This window comes from Dermochelys coriacea, chromosome 13 (genome assembly GCF_009764565.3).
Source record: "Dermochelys coriacea isolate rDerCor1 chromosome 13, rDerCor1.pri.v4, whole genome shotgun sequence".
Classification (NCBI taxonomy): Eukaryota; Metazoa; Chordata; order Testudines; family Dermochelyidae; genus Dermochelys; species Dermochelys coriacea.
The window spans coordinates 5,560,803-5,581,618 of NC_050080.1; the positions used below are offsets into that span (position 1 = coordinate 5,560,803).

General features: G+C 41.9%; 1 long non-coding RNA gene across 1 annotated transcript; it reads left to right on the forward strand.

Annotated features, from left to right (window-relative positions):
* Positions 1-872: 872 nt before the first annotated feature.
* On the forward strand, positions 873-3,855 carry LOC122456550. Its single transcript, XR_006275481.1, has 3 exons — positions 873-889; positions 1,743-1,836; positions 2,873-3,855. It is a non-coding gene; the product is annotated as an uncharacterized LOC122456550 (long non-coding RNA).
* The last annotated feature ends 16,961 nt before the right edge of the window (positions 3,856-20,816 follow it).

The following is a 20,816-nucleotide window of genomic DNA, read 5'->3' on the forward strand; positions in this document are numbered from 1 at the left end:
GATCCTAATGACAGCATAAATAATAAAAGAAAAGCCAGAGTAACTAGAGCTTCATGCTGGAATTATACCTTAATTGGTGTAAGTCAGGGGGTATTCTATTTCATACAATAGAATGATATCAAAGACCATTGTCTCCTTAGACTGTTTCTCTCCACCATTCTACATCTTAGATCCCTTTCTTGTGAATTTTGTCCTGCTTTCCCATCTCAATCCTGTTGCCTATTGCACCTGCTTCCAGCTTTGTACTTTGAATTTTCATAGTATTCCTACTCTGAAAGGTACAGAATGAGAATCGTATTGTACTTTCTCAGATGCCACACTCTTCTGCCACAGGACAGCAAATGCCAAATTTTAAGAACATAGCACATCTGTACTCAGGTGTCTATGCAAAACTAGAGGCCCAAGACTGTAGCTTGGATTGAGGATAGCTGAATATTAATTTCCGGTTTTAAGGATACAACCATTTGCCCTGATGTCCCTGCTTTAATTTTGCACCTAGGATGACTGAAGCATAAGAACAGGAGCATTTGTGGCACCTTAGAGACTAACAAATTCAGCTGAGCATAAGCTTTCGTGAGCTACAGCGCACTTAAATCCGTTAGTCTCTAAGGTGCCACAAGTCCTCCTTTTCTTTTTGCAGATACAGACTAACACGGCTGCTACTCTGAGACCTGAAGCATAAGAGGCACTGGCAGGTCATTAAGGCCATTCTGACAGGGCTTTAGGAACTTGTTGGGGAGATGCAGAGTTACCTGCTGACTCAGTTGGACCAGGTGAGTCTCATTAGCTCCAAATCAGCAAGACAAATAGCTGACAGTCATTCACATATGAGAGATAAATAACTGTGGGAAGCAGCTGGCTTACAAGAAGACTAGAGGCTCAGGTTTATGTAAGTAAAATTCTGTCTCTGGACTTTGCTTGTTTGAGTTAAATCACTGAAGCAGCTGAATAGAAATCAGCCCTGGGAAAGGGGACAGTTTGGGAAGAAACTTCACAGTTTGGGTGACTTTGTGTCTGTACTGCTTTGGTTGTAGAGGCCTTGAGTCATCAAATCCTTTAGGAATGTGTTTAATCTAAAGCAAGTGCTTAAGGGTTTTGTGAATCAGGGCCAGTATGCAGATCCCACCCATGTACAGTCACCCTCAAAAAAGCCTCTGTGCAGGCAGGCTTCATGTTCTCTGGCTCCCTCCTGGGAGAACATCACCCGGGCTTTTAGCACCTCTGCTCTGCTCTGCTCTATGAGTTGCAAGGAACAATCAAGCCTAGAGGATCAGTCTCCTCTGCACCTGCACATGTGTTGTGTTGTGTTTGCAGAGCAGTTTACATTTCAGAGCTTTGCAGAGTCTAGGAGCCTTTGACATGGGCTGCTGCTGCTAGGATTGGAATCAATATGAGGCCACATGCTGCAGTCCTCAAAACTTACACTCAACCTTTGCCTATGGGTGCAAATGTGTCCCATCCTCTGCTCACAAGCAGAGGCCCCAGGGAAATGACCTTAGGAAGGATTCAGTTAACCATCCTGTTGCTGTAATACTCTTTCTTTATTTTTTTCCAATTATTTGTCCCTTTCATCCACATACCCTTTCCCAATGCAAGACAACATGAACAAGTCATTGCATTTAAACCCCTCTGCCCAGCTCTGTCCATACACCGCTCTGTATGGCACCCCAAAAGGGTGAAGCTGGGGTTACAGATTTCTCTCGGAGGAGGATACTGTGTCTGTCTGATCTTTTCATTTCCAGTTATGTTGCCATAGCATCGGCAATTACTGTGAAGAAAAATCTAATTAAAATCTCCTAACACGTCAAGAGTTTGTTCAGCTAAAGAAAATCAAAGGTGTGGGTTTTATCTCCTCTCTCTGATAGAGAAGGCTTATCTGAATTTGAACTAGAGTTTCTCTCTTGTAATAAGTATGCAGGCAACCTCTCTGCTGGAATATTCTTGAGCCATGTACTGAAATCAAGGCCCAGCTGAGCTAGGAACTGTGTAAAAGTATTTTAAAACATAATCCCTGCCTTGATGATCGTACAGTATAACAGATAAAACATATGAGTGAGTAGTCCTAGATTCATTCATAGACTGGAAGGCAAGAAGTGACTGTTATATCAGCTAGTTTGACTTCTTGAATAACGGGACAGAGCATTTTACCCATTTACCAGCATATTGAGCCCAAGAAGTATCATGAAGAGTGGGAGTGAATAGAGGTTGAGTAACGCAAGGGTTAAAACAAAAAATCGAGAAATTGTTCAGATACATTATAAACACTCTAGAGGGTAAAGAATTTTCTGTAGTGAGAGCTGATTTTATTAGAACAAATCATAATGGTTTAGTAATTTGGGGTGAGGACAAAATCTGGATTCGGTCCCATCCATGTCCTTCCCAACAAATGAACACCTTTTGTTAAATCACTAGAACTGGTTGCCAATTTTCCATCAAAACTCTTTCTTGAAGGGAATTTGCGGTTTTGATAAAATGACATTCTTCATAAAGAGGATTTGCTGCCAGGGGAAAATATTGACTTTTTTCCTCAAAAATGAAAAGAAATAGATTGATCTGGGATAGTGGGGTGGAAATAAAGGAATTGGGAGACATTATCCCCTTCCTTGGTTGCTGCTCACAAATAATGAACACAAAAAGGCTCCCAGGTTTGGAAACTAGAGGACCAGGCCAGTCCATTAGGCATCTTGCTGTTGATTTTAAGTGGCTGATGCTTAGTACTATGGTGATGGGCAGCGGTATGAAATAAGAGCCCAGCAGAATAGAGTGCTTGGGTTTAAATGGGGTTGGTAAAAACCCAGACATCACCACCAGAGCTCAGCCACCACATTTGAGAGCACCAGACCCCTTTATGATCTTCATTTGGTTCTCAAAGCATGACCTCTCCAAGCTTGGAATGATAGGTGACTAGCGGAAGGAGAACTCTGCAGAAAGCTGCCCTCGTTTGGCTCAGCACGACGTTCAAGCTGCTGATATGGCTGCAACCCCTTTTCGCAACCCAGAAACTGCAGCAGGAATTTGAAAGAACCTAATTAAAATGGGCATTTCTGGGCCTCCGGGGGAGAGTGACTTGCTGGAGTTGGTAACATGGGCACAGTGGCAATGCCGTGTCAAAAGCAATGCATCATTTCCCACTTGGTTTTATGACTGCTTTAAGCTCCTTGGTGTATTGTGCTAAGGAGCCTAACATGGGGGAAACAATGCCAAGTAAGAAACAGATGCTCCCACAGCAATTATCTGAGCAAGTGCAGGATCCTACATGTTGACAAAATAATGGCGAGAAGGTGAATGTGTTAAAATGAGTAAAAAGCAAATAATCAGTGACTAGATTGCGAGGAATGTTCTGCATGTACCAGTGGAACGTGCAGCATCCATCACAGCCATGTGCAAACCAGAGAGCAGATTAATGAGCCTGAAGAAGAAGAAATTGGCCTTCAGGTTGATTTTCTAGCCCACCTGGTTTAATAACCAGATCCAAATCCAGCTTCTTAACAAGGCTCTGAGATGCTACGTGCTGCCAAAGAATGACACTAAATAAAACACAAATCTCAAGAAAACAAAGGGCCAGATTCTACTCTCAGGGCTTCTCTACATACAATCTTGCACCAGTTTATTAAACTGGTTCCAAGCTCCTGTGTGGACCCACTTAGGCTTGGTCTACATTGAAAAGATGAACCTGTATAACTATGCAGACAATACCTCCTAATGTAGATGCAGCTTACGCAAGCAATTAAGCAAAAGTGCCTTTGACAGTAGGGTTTATACCAGTTCAGGGAGTGAAATATGCTCTACTGGTCAAAGCCAGTCTAACTGTCTACGCTAGAGCTTTTGCCAGTATAGAAATGTTGCATAAAAATCACTCCCATACTTGAGATTGCTCTATTGGCAGTAGTTTCTAACATAGACTTGATCTTTGGGTTGAGTGGCTTATTTTGGTTTAGTTTAACCCTGTTCCTAATCAGTTTCAGCTAAGCCAAAATAAACCTGATTTCAAGTGAAATAAGAGTGTCCACCCAGACTTTTCCACTGATTTAACAGTCTCTTTACAGTCAAACCTTGAGTTAAACTGGTGCAACTCTGCATGCAAACCACCCCTAAATGACACTGGTATAAATCTGGAGCCCCTAATTTCCAGGGGTATCATTCAAGATGTCTAGTTCTGTAAGTCTATGCATCAACCTGAGAGCCCTCAATGAAAAATAATAAAATTGAAATAACCAGCTCAAAGGCTGCTGTCTGTGGTATTGTTGTTCCGGAGGAAACAGAGAGCTGCAGTGCTGAGAGACACCTTTCATTAGCACAATGCTCATTTTTTTTTTTCAAAGGGGAAGTGAATTAAAACACAAATGGTCTCCCTGTTTCTATTACTATGTTTCTTCTTGGTCTGGTGCACAGAGTTAATTGGGTCTGCTGTCCAGACTGATGTAATCCTTCTCTCTTTTTAACCAATAATTCTAACCAAATTATGGTTATTTGGTGAGCATTTCCACTCTCTTTCGCCCTTATTGGCATGATGGTCCAGAGCCTCTGATGTCTAAGCCCCTCCCAGCAGATCTGAAAAGGATGGAAAAGGTTGGTGGGGTAACTAACTAAAGGATGCTCTAGCTAGTGGCAGCCCAAATTTGCCTAAGCAATTCAGGCTTCAGCCAAACCCCCTCTCACCACTGGCATCCCCCCGCCCATGGTTTGAGTGGGGCAGGAGGAATCATAGAACTGGAAGGGACCTCGGAGGTCATCTAGTCCAGTCCCCTGCACTCATGGCAGGACTAACTATTATCTAGACCATCCCTAACGGGTGTTTGTCTAACCTGCTCTTAAAAATATCCAATGACGGAGATTCCACAACCTCCCTAGGCAATTTAGTCCAGCGTTTATCACCCTGACAGGAAGTTTTTCCTAATCTCCAATTTAAACTGTCCTTGCTGAAATTTAAGCCCATTGCTTCTTGTCCTATCTTCAGAGGTTAACGAGAACAGTTTTACCTCCCTCCTCCATGTAACAACCTTTTATGTACTCAAAAACTGCTATCACGTCCCCTGTCTTCTCTCCTCCAGACTAAACAAACCCAATTCTTTCAGTCTTCCCTCATAGGTCATGTTTTCTAGACCTTTAGTAATTTTTATTCCTCTTCTCTGGACTTTCTCCAATTTTTCCACATCTTTCCTGAACTGTGGCACCCAGAATTGGACACGATACTCCAGTTGAGGCCTAATCAGCAGAGTTGAGTCTTACTTACAACACTTCTGCTAATACATCATAGACTGATGTTTACTTTTTTTGCAACAGTGTTACACTGTGGACTCGTATTTAGATTGTGATCCACAATGACCCCCAGATCTCTTTCCGCAGTACTCCTTCCTAGGCAGTCATTTCCCATTTTGTATGAGTGCATCTGATTGTTCCTTCCTAAGTGGCATACTTTGCATTTGTCCTTTATGGAATTTCATCCTATTTACTTCAGACCATTTCTCCAGTTTGTCCAGATCATTTTGAATTTTAATCCTATTCTCCAAAGCACTAGCAACCCCTCCCAGCTTGGTATCGTCTGCAAAGTTTATAAGTGTACTCTCTATGCCAGTGGTTCCCAAACTAGAGGTGCTTCTTGTTCAGGGAAAGCCCCTGACGAGCTGGGCCAGATTGTTTACCTGCCGCGTCTGCAGGTTCGGCCGATCGCAACTCCCACTGGCCGCGGTTCACTGCTCAAGGCCAATGGGGGCTGCGGGAAGCGGCGGCCAGCACTTCCCTCAGCCCATGTCACTTCCTGCAGCTCCCATTGGACAAGAATGGGCGAACCGCAGCCAGTAGGAGCTGCGATTGGCCAAACCTGCAGACGCGTCAGGTAAGCAAACTGGCCCGGCCTTCCAGGGGCTTTCCCTGAACAAGTGGCGCCCCTAGTTTGGAGACCACTGCTCTATGCCATTATCTTAATCGTTGATGAAGCTATTGAATGGAACTGGACCCAGAACTGATCCCTGCGGGACCACACTCATTATGCCCTTCCAGCATGACTGTGAACCACTGATAACCACTCTCTGGGAACATCTTTCTAACCATTTATGCACCCATCTTATAGTAGTTCGATCTAGGTTGCATTTCCCTAGTTTGTTTATGAGAAGATCATGCAACTCAGTATCAAAAGCCTTACTAATTTCAAGATATACCACATTTCTGCTTCTCCCCATCTTCCCCAGCCTTGTTACCCTGTCAAAGAAAGCTATCAGGCTGGTTTGACATGATTTGCTCTTGACAAATCCATGCTGACTGTTACTTATCACTTTATTATCTTCTAGGTGTTTGCAAATTGCTTGCTTAACTACTTGCTCCATTATCTTTCTGGGTGCGGAAGTTAAGCTGACTGGTCTAAAATTCCCCGGATTGTCCTTATTTCCCTTTTTATAGATTGGCACTATATTTGCCCTTTTCCAGTCTTCTGGAATCTCTTCTGTCAAAAAAGATGTCCCATTTTTATAGGGACAGTTCAGTCCTGTTTTTTGGGACTTTTTCTTATATAGGCGCCTATTACCCCCCACCTCCGTCCAGTTTTTCCACAGTTGCTGTCTGGTCACCCTAGTCTTCCATGACTTTTCAAAGACAATTGCTAATGGCTCAGATATCTACTCAGTCAGCTTCTTGAGTATTCTAGGATGCATTTCATCAGGCCCTCGTGACTTTGAACACCTCTAACTTGTCTAAGTAATTTTTAACTTGTTCTTTCCCTATTTTTGCCTCTGATCCTACCTCATTTTCAGTGGTGTTCACTACATTAGACGTTCGGTCGCTACTAACCTGTTCAGTAAAAACTGAAACAAAAAAGTCATTTAGCACTTCTGCCATTTCCACATTTTCTGTTGTTCTTCCTCCTACTCCATATTGAGTAACAGGCCTACGCTATCCTTGGTCTTCCTCTTGCTTCTAATTTATTTGTAGAATGTTTTCTTGTTGCCCTTTATGTCTCTAGCTAGTTTAATCTCATTTTGTGCCGTGGTCTTTCTAATTTTGTCCCTACGTATTTGTGTTATTTGTCTTATATTCATCCTTTGTGATTTGATCTAGTTTCCACTTTTTGTAGGACTCTGAGTTTCATGTCATTGAATATCTCCTGATTAAGCCAGGGTGGTCTCTTGCCATGCTTCCTAGCTTTCCTAAGCAGTAGGATAGTTTGCTCCTGTGCCTTTAATAATGTCTCTGAAAAACTGCCAACTCTCTTGAACTGTTTTTCCTCTTAGATTTGCTTCCCATGGGATTTTACCTACCAATTCCCTGAGTTTGCTAAAGTCTGTTTTCTTGAACTCCATTATCTTTATTGTGCTCTTTTCCTTCCTGCCATTCCTTTAGTTTAGAATCATGAACTCCACCATTTCATGATCACTTTCACCCAAGCTGCCTTCCACTTTCAGATTCTCAAGGAAGTGGGATAGAGCTGGCTACACTGGCCTTTTGTGCCACTTCAGGGTTGTTCTACACAAGGGGAATCCCCAGCTCACATAATGTGACAGTTGTCCTTTCTCTTCGCTTCACAAATGGAACAGCAGACGATGAGGATCTGGCCCCATGTCTTTTGGGTTAGATAATCCTCTTCCAGGTTTAAGGTTCCATTTTGGTTGGATCTAGATGCAGCTGACCACTCTCAGGAATAAGAATTTGGAGGGTATCTCGCAAGAAGCTTTTCCTGGTAACCTGCTGGGTAAGGAAACAGTAAATATCAAGTTGTTTAATTCAATGAGGCATATGTACCGAATAAGGGAATAAAGAAATAAAAAGTGCTTGTCTTCAATTTAAAGGCCCTTCAAGGCCAACCCCTACCCTACCGATCATCTCTCATTTGCTACAGAGCTGTCGATGCTCACCTCCAGTCAGTCCATGATACCAGCCTCTATTGCTCACTTGTTACTTACTGATCTCATTATTTCCTTGTACTTCCCCATCTGATATTTCTTGTCTTACATATATAGAGTAAGCTGCTTGGGTAGGGGTCATCTTTTTGTTCTGTTTGTACAGCACCTAGCACCCTGGGGTTCTGGTCTATGAATGGCTCCTAGATGTTACAGTAAAACAGGTAATAAAGTGAGGGGTTTCTGGGTAAGAATTTATTCCTTCTTTCCATCTGCTAGAAGCACATGTCTTAGAGCTCCCTGCTCCAACAACACTCATCATCCCCCCAGCTGTGAACCAACCACCTACATACGTGCTGGGAATTGGAAGCAGGAAAGGGTGAAGTAGTGAAACTGAGATATCGGGAATATTTTTGGCAACATGTAATCTTCAATTATTCTGACTGGACCAAATCCTATAATCCTTAATGAATGAGAGGTCTTGATCCCATTTTGGTATTGGAAACTGTAACTTTAATGGGTGCAATTTCCTAGACAAAAGGTCATGGGGGAGGGCCCTGCAAAGGTATTGGAATTGCATACAGAGGATGTGTTTGAACCAGCTTTGGCCCAAAGTGGGTTCCTGAACACCACACCCAACTTTGCTTTTAAGAAGCAGTCAATGGCATTTTACCTGAGGAAGGATCTCAGGCTTTGGACTGATGGAAGTGGCACCAAACATGAAGTTAGCAATAATGTTTTCCAGAGAGAAATGTCAGGGGGGATCAGCATCACACTGCTGTGAATCGGCCAGGAGATGGACATGCAGGCTCTGGGATTCACACCATCAGGAGATATGGATTTGATTTACTCAGGTCAGACTTCTTTAAGGAAAGACACTGAAGGGTATTAAGACAGGTTTCAGAGTAGCAGCCATGTTAGTCTGTATTCGCAAAAAGAAAAGGAGTACTTGTGGCACCTTAGAGACTAACAAATTTATTAGAGCATAAGCTTTCGTGTGAGCTGTAGCTCACGAAAGCTTATGCTTAATAAATTTGTTAGTCTCTAAGGTGCCACAAGTACTCCTTTTCTTGAAGGGTATTAAGTAAGTGGAAGATGTGATTCAGGCTACAGTGTTCTCAATAAATGACACATCGGAAAACTTTAGTTTCCAGATTGCAGGGAGCTGTGGGTCTAACTGAAAACATTAAGGTAACGGTGGCTGCTCTAAGTGGTGAGTAATCAAACTGATGACCTGACAAACAAGCTCAAATGGGCGGCGGTTAAATTCGTCTGAGATTTGTGGGAATATGCAACAATATTTTTTAAGCGACGTAAATATTTCATCTTAGTCTTCATGGTTCAAGAGCCTTATGTCCTGAAGATGACACCTGTGTTTTATGAGCACCTCTGTGAGTGTTTATGGTATTTATAATGAGAATGTAAAACGTGTAGATTGTGCATGGCTTATGAAGCCAAGTTTAAGTATTTGGGGTTGAGTGGGATATATGTCTTGTTAAGAAGGAAGTAGACTGAACACCAAAACAATGGATTAAAAACTGGCATCAGAGGACTGTGAGGAACAGAAGACTTTTGCCTTTCTACTTTTCCCCACTAACAAAGTTAAAAAGCTTCAGAACACTGAGGAATTCTCCCTAAATCTCAGCCCCCCCCCCTACAAAAACACGCTCATCTTTTGAACTTTGGGAAAGTTCAGATCTGCATCTCCTAGATTTCTCTATAACACTTGCCCAAACCAGTACTTTGGTTCTGAACACCCTGAACGTTGGGAAAGTTCCAGTTCAGTACAAACTCTGCCTGTGAACTTCTCAGCTTGGTTCTCTTTCTAGCCTTAGCAAGCAAGGAAATATTGTAGCAGATTAGTAGGACAAAATCATCTCCTGTCATTGCCTTCCCATGATATATTCTTAAATAAATCTTTGTTTTTAAGTGAAGCGGCCACTCAATTAGCCCATGAGCTTGTTCTTACATGTTTTATATTCTACCGTCTCTGTGATCTTTCCATCCATGTCCCTGTGATCTGCTACATTTTATCTTAAATTGTGATAATGTGATTAATTCCTGGTGGAACTGACCCTTAGTTAAACACTGCTGATCTAATAGACAAATCTTGTCTTTTTCTGAGACAGCAAGTAAAACTGTTTCAGTGAATGATGGATGGCCCATTAATCAAATGTTAAACCTGCTTGTGTAATTCTTTGTTATTAGTCTCTAGTACAGACTATTAATGAACAAGGACAGAGTGGAAATATTGGTAAGCAAAACCGTGGTGACCCTTTCTTTCTCTCTCTCTCTCTCTCTCTCTCTCTCATGAGTGAAGGGTACTGTGAAATTACCTGGTCAGCCTGCCGGCTTGCATACATGCATCACACATCCATCCTGCATAAGTGCATGGTATAGCACATATATAGATCAAAACATGTGTGGTGTTCTCTGTATGTAGCTGCATTTGTTTTGTATGCACATGTGTTCACACTGCTCACGTGTGGACATGAAATGTTTGCATACATGAGCCTGAACATGAATGGCTTCTGGAGGAGGCCCACCACACCCAATAGGGGACACTAAAGATACCTACAAATGGCTATCACACTGTAGGCATGGCTCGCTGCAGGTATGCACAGAGCATTGCCCCCCTATTTCATTGGGGGAAAAATATGTAAAACAGCATTCACCATCAAAATGCTTTGCATTTAAGAAGTTCAGTGTGAATGGAGGCAAATCCAAGACTCAGACAGTAGTCTGGGAAAAGTGAATTTAGCATCTTTAGTACCCGCTTAGCCCTTCACATATTCTGCACCCATTGCAGCTAAGGTTTTTTGTCACTCTCTCATCCAGATAATTATTCCACTTTATTATTAGAGAGAATTCTTTTTCCCAAGCACTACTGGGTTGGAAAGAATTTGTCAGGCGAAAGCAAGGGAGTTTTCACGGAAGCTGGAGCCATTAATGACTTCTGGGTGTAGATGCCAGCCCGAGACATCCTGTTCAGTTAATCTGTATAATGACAAACAGGCCGTAGATGCACAGTGCTGTGATTCTTTGCACTGTGCGGAGAAATGAGGTTTGGTCAGCTGCAAGCGCACACTGGCATCTCCTAATGATGTGAAAAGTATGGGCTCATGAGGTGTTGAGAACTAAGGCTGCTTCCAGAATGAAGCTTTAGCATCACTTTATCACGGTGTATGACTAGCAAATAATTAGCTATGTGAATTGAGTGAACATGATCAGGAACACCAGCATGTCACCTATTTTTAGAACTTGAATCAAACCTTTCTACATGAAGATTCTGAAGTTTACGTACAGTTTCCTTTCTTTTTCTTTCCAGACAGGAACAAAACCAGGCACCAGCCAGTCTGGAGTCCTGAGAAAGTGTGTCCTCTTGAATCAGAATTGGAATCTTGGAAGAGAGCTGCCCCTTTTGAGATTTCCAGTCCTGTTCTGTAGACCAAAAATTCAGATCCACTTTTGAAATACTGACTGTTTAGCAGAAGCCCAAACAAAAAAGCTTTTGAATTTGAGTTTTCCCCATCTTTAAATTCAAGGGAAAGCAGACACCAATGGACGCATTGCCAGACCCAGAGTTAAAACACTCCACCTCAAAAAGCTGTTGGATGAACTAGTCCTGTGGCTGACCCTGTGAGATTAAACTCCTTTTGGCTTCAGTTGCAGTTCCATGTACAGAGCCATTAGGCTATTAGCTGGAAGCAGAAGCTGGAAATGGGCAACAGGGGATGGATCACTTGATTGTCTTTTCTGGTCATTCCCTTTGAAGCACCTGGCATTGGCCACTGTTGGAAGACAGGATACTGGGCTAGATGGATCTTTGGTCTGACCCAGAATGGCTGTTCTTATATTCAGGGTTGTAAGCTTCCCATGCTGTTTTTGTCTTCAAACCTGTACCCTGTTCTGTGACATGTCTGCACAGATGAAGGTCATAAGAAGCTGAAAAATAGGTTAATCTTCCATGGAGTTTTAATGATCACTAAGGGGCCTGTTTCTAATCTCATTCACACCAGTGTAAATCAGGAATAATAATAATAATACCTAGCTCTTAGATAGCATTTGTGATCCATAGATCTCAAAGTGATTGACAAAGTAAACATCAGTATTTCCATTTTACAGATGGGGAAACGGAGGCTCAGAGCAAGCAAGTGCCTTTGTCCAACGGCACCAAGCAGGTCAGTTGCAGAGCTGGGAATAGAACTCGGACCTACATTACCTCCACTGAAGCCAGTTAAGTTGGGGAGGCAGTGTTATCTAGTGGATAGCGCTCTAGACTGTGGCTTAAGACAGTGGTTCTCAAAGCCAGTCTGCGCTTGTTCAGGGAAAGTCCCTGGCAGGCCGGACTGGTTTGTTTACCTGCCACATCCGCAGGTTCGGCCGATCGCAGCTCCCACTGGCCACGGTTTGCCGCTCCAGGCCAATGGGGGCTGTGGGAAGTGGCGCGGGCCAAGGGATGTGCTCAACCGAACCTGCAGATGCTTGTTTCCTGAACAAACGGTGGTCCGGCTTTACGAACCACTGGCTTCTATTTCAGCCTCGAAGGCTGGTCGACAGGATGACCTTGGGCAAATCACTTTGCTGCTCTGTGCCTCAGTTTCCCCATCTAAAATGGAAATACAGATGCTTACTTCCTTTGTAAATCACTTTGAGATCTATTGCGGGAAAGCATTGGATAAAAGCTAGGCATAATTTTTACATTATCACACTAGTGTAAAACCAGGTTGAGAGATGATCAGAAGGTGCAGAACCAGAGTTTAGATCTGGATTTGGATCTGAAGCCAACTTTCTCCTAAATCTGGTGTGTGATTCAGTTCTAGTTCAGGTTCAGCTCCTGATTCTACTTAGCTATTATAAAACTCTGAATCGGACACAATTTTCAGAGATGTCTCAGTTGGCAGTGCAATGTTGTTAATTAAGTATTAAACTCCAGGCAGCCTTAGAGATTATCTCTTTACTTTTAATTAACACATGCTGGTTAATGCTAATCCCCTTCATTGGTGAATCAATGGGCTGATTGATTGGATTCCCCAGTGTAATGTGATCCAAAACCCAAAGTTTTAATGTCCGGAAAGCAATTGGATTCCTTTGCCAATCATTTATTTCAGAGAACATTATTATCTCGCTGAATACTTTGCACCTAGGTAAACACAGTTTCTCATTCTCACCACACTGAGCAGGTCAATCAGGCATAAATCTTATCTCATTACTGATGGCAATGGACAGCCAATATCCCCAATGTGCTGAATGTACTGAAAACCCTTTAACTGTCATTCCCTGATGTTGCATTTAGGCATTTTTCATAAATGTGTTAATGCTTCTCTGCTTTCTTTTTTTAAAGATAGTCTTAACCTCTATTCATAATCAAGGTTGATGGGAAATGTCAACTGCTATTGTCTATTCTGTGCCTGCTCCATGTAGTAAGATGGAGAACTTTAAATGAAAGTCCTATTAAACTGCTACCTTTATAGCACCTTACTGCTTACTCAAAATATGCACATGCACACTTAGCAGGTATGATATTTATTAATTATTATTGTGTCAACACCTAGAATCCCCAGTCAAGGATTGGGCTAGGTGCTGTATGAACACAGACCAAATAGGTGGTCTCAGACCCAAAGAGCTTGCAATCTATGTAGAATCCTAGGACTGGAAGGGACCTTGAGAGGTCATCTAGTCCTGCCATGAGTGCAGGGGACAGGATTAAAGTATTATCTAGACCATCCCTGACAGGTATTTATCTAACCTGCTCTTAAAAACCTCCAATGATGGAGATTCCGCAACCTCCCTAGTCAATTTATTCCAGTGCTTAACCACCCTGACAGTTAGGAAGTTTTTCCTAATGTCCAACCTAAACTGCCCTTGTTGCACTTTAAGCCCGTTGCTTCTTGTCCCATCTTCAGAGGTTAAGAAGAACAATTCTTCTCCCTCCTCCTTGTAACAACCTTTTATGGACTTGAAAAAACTGTTGTCCCCTCTCAGTCTTTTCCAGACTAAACAAACCCAATTTTTTCAATCTTCCCTCATAAGTCATGTAGTAGAGTCACTTTTGCTGCTAAAGTGGGCAAGAAAATTGGAAGCTTGCCTGAGGCTAGCTGACATTTTGAATATACCTATTTATATTTTTCTAAGTCAGTATCTAACTTGTCTGTCTTGTTTGTTTCACCAGCTCAGATAATAGAAGCAAGCCTAGGAAACATTCAAGATATGGAAAAGATGGTACACAAGTCATTGTTTAGCTATATTTAGATCTCTGCAATATTTCAAAGCCTGTCTTTTTTCTTATAATAGAATGGGAATATTTGCCTGATAGCAGGTGTTGATCCAAATGAGAAAAGCGTAGCTGGGTTCTGCTGAGTTATTCAGACAGGTTGCTCACTATCCCCACTGGATATAAGGGAGCTGGGAGGATCCCTCTGGAGGGAGAAGATCTAGGGTGTGGGCTAAGCAGTCTGGAAAGAGGAGCCCTCAGACCAACCTAGTCTGGGGAGAAGATTTGAGGTGATAGAGCCAAATCTCGGGAAGAGATGGCAGGGGATGAGTTTTTTACCTAACACTGAATACGGGCTTAGTTTAGAGCAAATTGGAAAAGGCAACTCCTCAAATCTCTATTTGACTTGAGATATTGTAGGGAAGAGGGCATCATTGGGCCATTTATAGACCTAGGTACATAGCAGCTTCAAAGCAGTAAACATTGTGAATATTCCAGTCTCTCTCTGTAGATGTTGGCAGGTGATTATTAAACTTACACGGAGATGGAAAAAATGCCTTAGTGGAAAGGTACAAGGCAGAGGTTGTGAATATTGCAAATGCCGTGAAATTTCAGAGACCATCAAAAAAAGCAGCTATAATTTTGGATTAAATTGAGAAGTAGGTGGGCTAATTTAAGAAGACTGTCAGGTACTTTTTATGGATTGCAATTTCTCTTATTCTTTAAATGGTTTCACTTTTTTACAGTAAATATATTCTTGGAAACTTGAAAATAACATGCATCACCCTATGTATTTAGCCTATACAGCTAAGACATTGCAAATACTCACTCACTTTATTGACCCTCATAAAAACCTTGAGGCATTGCAGTTCCAGCAACAGTGGTCAAAAAAGGCTAGATCTTCAGGTCAGTGGTCAGGATTCCAGTTGATGCTTTGAATGATTAAACCACGAAAGAGAGGAAACTGCAGAACTCTCCTATTTATTCTTCCTTTGGGAATATGGTTCAAAGGAAGGTGAAGGAGTGTCCATGAAGAACAATCATGGAATAACCTGCCCAAGTTTTTCCCTGACCCTAGACAGTTTGTGGCTGGCTCATACCCTGAATCATAAAGGTTTTATAGAGCAGTTTTTACATTTCCAGCTTATTTTATTTCACCCCTACCCACAACTTCCCATTTTCACAAGTGGGAGAAAGCTGCACCCATATGAATTGTGTAGGCATTTGGATGACTAAATGCAAGGGAAGCTAGCACAACAATGATTAGGAGTAATCTGAGAATGAGGCAATTTAGGAGATTCACTAAAAAAAAACCCCAACCCTGAGGATATGGGCTTATGCCCATCTCACTACACTGTTGCATTTTTGTTGTATAATTACACACAAAAAATACATTTTGTCAAGCTGCCTGGAATTGCTCAAGAGCATGAGTGCCAACCTCAGGGCAGACTGATACAAATCAGGCCCCAAACCTAAACTGGTTGTGAGTTCTATACTTCGATTCTGCCAACCAAACATCAAGTGTGAACTCCTCAAACACTACAACTGCCTTAACATGGAGTCACAGACAGTCCCCTTACAGATTCTGGTCTATCCTGCCACCTAAGTGAGCCTGCATTTGTGATAGATGGTCCCCTACAACAATATTCAGGTTACTCCCAGTCCTAAAAGAACCAGTTATTTACCCCAGCTCAGTTAAACCCCAGAGCTCACACCAAAGACTATGCTTATAGCTAATCTTATAATAAACCAACTAAAGATTTATTAACTGAGAAACAAGTTATTTACCAGGTTAAAGCAGGTAAGCACACACACAAATGAATTACAGTCTTAGGTTCCAAGAGATGATAGACCAGGGATGGGCAACCTTTGGCACGTGGCCAGTCAGGAAAATCCACTGGCATGCTGGGATGGTTTGTTTACCTGCAGCGTCCACAGGTTCAGCCGATCGCAGTTCACCGCTCCAGGCCAACAGGGGCTACAGGAAGCAGCACTGGCCAAAGGATGTGCCGAGGATGTGCTTGGCAATCCTTAACCCTCAGAGTCCAAGCAGCATAAAGATACAATTTTTTTCTTGTCCATGATTTTTATTCCCTTCCTCCAGTGTTCAAGCTGATGGGACAAGTCCATGTCTCCTTTTTGGTGGGGAGTGAGTGGAGGGACGAGGACTAGGGGGGAAGCAATCAACAAAGTCTTTGGTAACTCTGATGTTCCACAATGGCCTACTGAAAGCATATTTACCTTCTTGGGGGCAGGTTCTAACACCTTCTGCAACAACTAAGGCAGGGGTCTCACGGACAACAGCATCCTTCACTGCTCAGCCCTGAATACTCCCTAGAGCACATCCATCTTGCACACTGAATGAGGCAGGTTCCCTATGGGGAAAGTATGTATGTCATCTCTTCAATTAAATGTTTCAAGTAGTTTTGTTTAAAAAAAAAAAAAAAAGTAACTAGAGAAGTGAAAATGACCAACATTATCAAGTGCACTTTACATTGATACATGTCAATCTTTTTACTCATGCAAAATTGTTCTGAGAAAACATCAGTCCAGGACTCAGCTTCAGTAATTACTGTCATCAGCCAAGTTCTATTTTTCACCATGAAAAATCTCATCAAGCCCATTTCCATTGTAAACGTGTTGCTAGCAGAGTTCAGAGTGGTGTTATCAGGAAGTGGAGTTTCAGTCAGCCCTCTGCAAATAACAAGAGGCTCATTGCAACAAAGGAAAGATGTTTATCTGTTCTGGGATAATTACTTTGGGAAAAGGGGAATAATTGTGTGACAACTATTAAAAGGAAGGGACAGGAAACATCACTGTGCTACAAATAAACACATTCTATCAACAGCAGTGGCTGCTTTTTCTGCTTGTCAAAATTAAGGCAGCCATAGATACAAAAGAAGCTGACTAATCATGTGCCACTTGTACTGACTAAGGAAGTAAATTAAGGTACTGGAGAAAGTCAACTTAATTGATTTCATTCAATTTCAAATTATAGTCTGGTGGAAGCAGGAAAATTCTGCAATTGGCTGCACTTGCGCTGAGAAACGTACTGAGAGACTGCTGCAAACCTACCTGAATCCTTTCCCCTCAGGTCCTGTTAATGGATCATGATCCCAGCTTCAATGGCATGACATACCTAGGCAATATACTTAACTGAAATTTGTAACAAAGCACTGGAGCTGTGCATTCTTGACAAATTCAGGGCTAGATCCTCACAGTAGGGCACTTTATGCTATGCCACTGACATGATTTGGCTGCAAAATCTGAACGTGTAGTCCAAGGAAGAGCACGTTAGAGAATGGGTCATCCCAGAGTGGAGTGGAGTGCAGTGCAGTCAGTACAGGGACTTGGACCTTAGGCATCATACACCATACTGACTGCTGGTGTAGTGTGGAAAGTGGGAAAGTCAGTGTTAGTTGGGATGCCCCCCCAGGCTAAATTAATCCTGGGCTAGGTTTGTGTCTTCTTGTGCTTGTTATGGATAGCATAACATAGAACATAACTTAGAGCAGTGGAGAGTGAATTCTAATGGGCTAGGCCCAAGACTGGTAGTAAGAAGATCTAGCTTCTGTTCCCAGCTCTGCCACTGACCCTTTGTCCGTCACGTCCATTTAGAATGCAAGTCCCTGCCCAAAGAGCTATCTCTGTGTTTTGTACAGCTCCAAGCACAATGAGGCCCTGATCATGGTGAAGGCCTCTAGGCACTACCATGGTATTAATGACAGGGAGCATGGGCTACATATTCAGAGCTGCTTCCAATATGCTTTTAGAGCAGAGTGAATAATATGCAGTGAATGATTTTATTCAATTAATTTGGCCTCCCTTTCTGTTTGTGAATTATCTGTGAGCAGATCACGGTTCTCTCAACATTTCTTTTCTATGTGACATTACTCCCTGAATAACATCTAGGGGAGAAATTCTTGATTTGTAGATTGTTTTTGGCTACTCTCTGGTATTCAGAATTCAAGGCGTGTTGCTGACCTTTGATTGGCTGCATGGCTCCTGGATTGATTTTGTTCCTGGACTGGACAAACTTAACTTGTAGGGTAAGGATTTTCAGTGCACATAAATCAACAAATTCAAAAATTCCTTTGTCAATTATTTTTTTATTTAACATTTATACTGTGGCAGCACATCAAGATTACAATGAGTGTGCTGGGTGCTGTACAAATATTAAACAACAATTGCTGCGTAAAAGACCTTGTAGCCTTATGACAAGACATGAGAGGTGGATAAGACCCACAAGCAGGCTCTGGTGGGTGGGGAAGCTGGGTTAACAAAGACAGTTGGTTGGAAAACAGGGGCATTCCACAGAGAATTGAGATGAAGATGAGAAAAATATTCATTTTTATCAATTTTCCACACACATTTTTGACTTTTCATGGAACAATCAAAACTTGAACATACTTTGGCTGACATTTTTTTAGCTGAATTTTAATTATCAGTTTTCCAATGAAAAATTAAATATTTTTGAGGAATGCAGATATTACATTTTTTCATTTGGTCAAAAACTCAGTTTTCCTTTTGAGGGGATGGTGGGGCGGGGGGGGGGGGGGAAGAGTCTCAAGGGAAAATTTTCCAGCAGGCCTAGTAAATAAATAAAATGTAATGTAACAAATTTTTAGCTAGTCACTAGAAGTGATGAATGTACTCTGATATTCACCTCTGGCACCATCTTTTCAGAAGATCTGCTCTTTGTGTGCATTTAGAGTTCCACCTGTGTAGATTAGTCACAGAAATAATAATTTATTCTTGTCAGCCTCATAGGAACAGCAGCACTGTGAGAGACTGAACTGGAGTCTTTTCTGGGTTGTGCATCACCAGCAGAATTGTTAATTAAGTTCTAACTGCAACCCAATTGTCTTGAAATTATGCCCAGTTATGCCATGTTCTATCAGTGAAACTTTCTGGGTTCCCTCTATTTTTTTCCTCTTTAGGGAACATGATTCTTCTTAACTTCCTTGGTCCCAATCCTGCAAACAGTTAAACTTGTGTAATTTTACTCACAGGAGCAGTCCCATTGATTTCAATGGGTAATCAATATTCACTACCAGCAGAAGTTCATTTATGTGTTTAAATGTGTCCAGGATCAGGGCTTTTGTTTGTACACCTACATCATCAATAACATCAGTGTGATTATATAGTATTCTGGACCTTATTGGGCAAACTGCCATTGCTCTATTGAAGTAGTCAACAGAGCTATAGCAATTTACACTAGCTAAGGGTCTGCCCAATGTGTTTTAGTTGACTGCTAATGCTGTGCCAGGAAACCAGAGCATGTTTTTGTAGCTTTGTTTTCTTTTATTTATTATTGGTCCTGTAGAAATAAGGGTTATTGTTTTCTCTAATTTTCCTATTGTAAACTGGTGAGTTATTTGAAAACAAGTTGGAATCTGGAGAAAAAAGTATTCTGATGTTCAAATACATGATACCCTTCTTTTAAATCAAAGCTTTATTTTAAATGTTTTCAGCCAGCAATGCTTGGTTAGTGGAGATTAAAATTCAAAGACAGTCCAAGAAAATATAAAGAGCAATCTAACTTGTCTTAATTTCTTTTGCCTTCCTGGGGGTTAGTATAATTGAAATATAAAGACACATTTGGGTAACAATGTGGATGGTGTATATCCCTTTAAGAGTTCCAATGCAAAAATCAGCATTAACACAGCTTTGTTATTTAATCATGCTGGAATAATTTACTGAGAAATTTAAGTGGCAAAAACATTTCAAATTGATAAAAAGTGAAACATTCTGCTCTAGAAGATTTCCCTTCTTCATTGAAATATGCAATGAAGCAAAATATGTGCAACCACTTGGGGCTTTCTTCCACAGCTGAGTAGGGGGCAACAATTCTGTTTCGTGGCAACTTTTGAGGGTTCAAAATGTGGTTTTTCTGTGGCATTGGAATGATTATTATACCAAAAATGGAATTGTGGTGGAGAGACTGAGGGGTGCATATTCCATTCTGTAGCCTGCTGATTAGTGTAATGATCTTGGGGTTCATTAAACAAACCAGTGAATAAGGAAGGAATAAAACTTTCATTTAACAAAAAAAAAAAAAAAAAAAAAAAAAAAAAAAAAACTAGAGAGCCTCCCTGGTGACCATAGATGCCCTTTGTTCTCAGCCCCCTCTGCTTCCCAGGCTCATCTCAAAATTCCTGTTTTCATAATACTATGTCCCTAATGAGGGAGCCTCTCTAAATTATAATTCTTTGCAAATTTATCTGTCCAGTTAAGGCCCTGGCCTACAAGGTGGGGATCCAGGTTCAAGTCCCTTCTCTGCCTGATTTAGAGCAGTGTTTTTCATACCAGTTCACTCCAAATCAGTGGCTTGAACCTGGGTCTCCCACATGGCTATCGAATTTCTCTTTGCGCCCTCGACTCTAAAACCTTCCAGTTGAAAGTTGTGTGGAAACTGACATGTCTCCATGAAACCTGTTGGCTTCAAAACAGCAGAACTCACAAAAATTTCATTTGGATGAAAAACAATTCCAACCAGCTCTGCCAGACTGTCTGTGGTACAGGCTGCTTTTAGCCACATCACGTTTCTTTCTCCTTACTCCTCAGATCAGCTTCAACTCCGCCAGAGCCTGTATTAGGCCTTGTCTACACGAGCAAGTTTCCGTGCAGTCAAGTTTCCGTACAGCTTGCTGCGCTGTAACTCCCAAGGTGCACACATGGCCATGCCACTGAGTGCAGAAACTGCGCAGTTGCAGGGCTGTAAGAACACCACCTCGACGAGCAGCGTGGAGCTTTCCGCGCTGGGGCGACAG